The 3,101-nt window shown below is 47.6% G+C and overlaps 1 protein-coding gene across 1 annotated transcript in view; it reads left to right on the forward strand.

Moving 5' to 3' along the window:
- Positions 1–2,203: 2,203 nt before the first annotated feature.
- Positions 2,204–3,101, forward strand: part of LOC103076573 (carbohydrate sulfotransferase 6) — a 4,704-nt gene continuing 3,806 nt past the window's right edge. The window contains exon 1 of the mRNA XM_007462926.1: positions 2,204–2,229. The gene's annotated coding sequence lies outside the window, so the exon portion shown is untranslated. The remainder of the gene's footprint in view (positions 2,230–3,101) is intronic.

Raw genomic sequence — 3,101 nt, forward strand, 5'->3', positions numbered from 1 at the left:
AAAAAAAAAAAAAAAAAAAAAAAAAAGTGACTTTTCACAAGTTGAACATGCTCATGTACTTAGTACCTCCATCAAGAAACAGGGCATAACCAGCCCCTAGAAGCTCTTTCTGCCCATGCTCCCTTACAGTTCTACCCTCAACCCATCCCACCAAGGGGATCCACTATCTAATCAGAACTCTTGGTTGTGACAGAAACTCAACTCATGCTGGCTTAAGCAAAAATGGCGTATTTTCCCCAACTGAAAAGTACATGGGTGTATCTTGGCACAGCTGGATCTGGTGCCGTCAGCTTGCTCATGGACTCCCAGTCTTTATTTTCTCTGCTCATTTCTCTCCTATATTGGCTTTATACCCAGGCAATTTCCCTCTTCCCTTCAGATCTGCAAAAATCCTGGGATTAGACTTGGGGCTGATGTCCATTCCTAAGCCAGTCGCTGTGGCAGGGAGATAGTGTGTGGAATATACAGGTGAACCAGGCTTGAGACACAGGACTCCCTAAGAACCAGGGGGTGGTGGGTCAGCCCTACCCAAACCACACGTGCTTTATGTGGGTGAGGGGTGGTTCCTCAAAGAAAAATCTAGAGGCTGTTACCAAAAGAAGGGGAAATAGGTTCTGAATGAACACAGACAGCCCTGTCCAGTGCACCTGTGCAGTACCGAGCCCACACTAAGTACCTGAGAACAGTTGCTCCCTTGCAAAAACCCACCATCCCAACCCTCAAGTTGCTCACAGGCAAGAAGGAGAGGCAAAGTGTCACACAGGGCAGAACGGTGTGTGCCTGGAGAGAGGCAGGGATGAGGTGTCTTCAGAGATGCTGAGATGACTTCTGGTGGGACTCAGGGCTGGGTACTCACAGTGGAGGGGTAGGAGAGCATGGAGCTTGCTGGAGGAACAGTAGTGATTCCAGATTATCTGAAATATAAGATGCTGGCTGGGAATAATGGGAAGTGAAGTTGGAAAGCTGAAGGTTGCTGAGTAGGAGAATGGCATGATCAAATGATCAAATGTGGGGACTTCCCTGGCGGTCCAGTGGTTAAGACCCCACGCTTCCACTGCAAGGGCCATGGGTTCGATCCTGGGTTGGGGAACTAACTGCCAAACTAACTGCATGCCAAGCGGCTGGCTGAAAAAAAAAAAAGGGATTTATTGTGAAATATCTTTTCCCAGCTATTTCACTCCCCTCCCAGGGGAAGCTAATATGGTTACTGTCTTGTATAAACTTCCAGGGATACCTAATGCTTATTCAAGCTCTGTGTATTATTTTGACAAAAGTAAATTTTAAAAATGCTTTATGACAAAAATTCTTCAGTGGCTTGAGAAAGACAACTCTGTAAGGTGGTCCTGGTTATCAGGGTAGGAAGAGGAATTTTATATTCCTTCAGTGGCCTCTTGCACTTTACTCCTACCCGTCTCCCTTGAAATATATAATTAATTTAAACAACATCATCATCACTGTCAAAGACTTTGTGGAAATTGGAGACAGGGCTGCCTCTGAGGTGGGCTTGGGGGGAGGCAAAGGGGACAGAGAACATCACTCCTGTTGACTGAATGGCCCTTTGCTCTCTGATGTGGGGTTGTGTCTGCCGGAGGATGGGGCCCCTTTTCTAATTTTGACAAATAAAACCTGAGCCCACGATGCCCTCGCCTGTACCTTTCAAATTTTATGCCGCCTCTTTGTATCACCTTTTCCAAAAATTAGACATATAATTAATATAGACCCACAAAAAATTAAAAAGAAAAGAATTCATATCAGAGGCAGGTGGCCCTTCCAGGATGGGGGACTTCATTGAGCAAAGGCTTAGGAGAGGGACCACCCAGAGCCCCATGCTGGGGGTCTGGCACTTGGATTTAAACCCCTGCCCTGCCTATTACCAGCTGCATATTCATGTCTCTGAGCCCCACTACCTCAACTAAAACAGACAGGGATAGTTTCTACCTCCTAGGGATTTGGGGAGAATAAAATTCAATCATGAATATGAAGTACCCATCACAGTGCCTGCCTGACATGTTCTTTGTAACTTGAACCCTGGGGCAGTTGGTGAGTGCGCTGAATATAAGGCACGTTCTCAGAAAACTCCCAGCTGAGACCTGGAATTCTCTGGACACTCTGCGTTGGTAGGATGTTTCCATCCCTTTTCTAGTTCTTGAGTTCCAATCACAGGATCAGGTAACAGTTCCTGTATTGTGTGAGTCACTTAAGAAGACCCATGGCATCCCTGGAGTGCAGGTAACAAGCACCTTGGCCTGGGGTCAAGATCCTCCTTACCCAGGGGAGGGCAGGGCTGGCCTGGGCAGCTGTGTTTGGGCCCAGGAGTCAGGGTCCTGTTTTCTGAAGGGATCTCCCAGGGATGGGAGAGGCCAGCAGTCTATGACAGAAAGTGCCAGGAGCTTAGAAGTCCTGGGTTGGGGTCCCAGCTTCCCTGCTGTCTCTCCAAGCCTTGGGCCCTTCGTCTAAAAAACTGAGATCATAATGCCCACCTCAGGGGCCGTTGAGTTAAATCACCTACCACTTGAGGTAATTTATGTCAGCAAATATGAGTTAGAGTTTCCTCCCTCTCTTGCACCCTGTTCTCGGGAAGCACACCCTCGAGGAGAGAAGGTGGCATGTGCAGAGCAGGTGGGTGGCTGCTGTCCTCATCTTCAGTGTGATCCAGGAGTGGGCGAGGTATCCAGGAGGCAGTTCTGGACTCAGCAGGTGACAGAGCTGTTGGGCATCCTCCACCCAATCCTGCAGCCTCCTGATAAGGGGAAGAGGTAGATATGGGCTCTGCTCACGGTTTAGATGCCAGCTTCACTCAGTGGTGAGGTGGACAGTGAAGGTGGCTTGGTGGGGAGCAAAAGAAAAGAGGAAAGAAACTTCCAGGTCCTTCCCTTCCAAATCCGCTCATCCTTGAGATCATTGCAGGAGCAGCAGTGCAAATAAGAGAAAACTCTGGGGCCTCGGGGTGTGAGAGCTGGGCTCAGTGTTCCTTTCACTCTGTAGGACACTCTGTGGGACACTTCTTTTTATTTTTATTTATTTTAACATCTTTATTAGAGTATAATTGCTTTACAATGGTGTGTCAGTTTCTGCTTTTTTTTTTTTTTTTTTTTTTTTTT

The sequence above is a fragment of the Lipotes vexillifer genome, unplaced genomic scaffold, assembly GCF_000442215.2.
Source record: "Lipotes vexillifer unplaced genomic scaffold, Lipotes_vexillifer_v1.1 scaffold70, whole genome shotgun sequence".
NCBI classification, from domain to species: domain Eukaryota; kingdom Metazoa; phylum Chordata; class Mammalia; order Artiodactyla; family Lipotidae; genus Lipotes; species Lipotes vexillifer.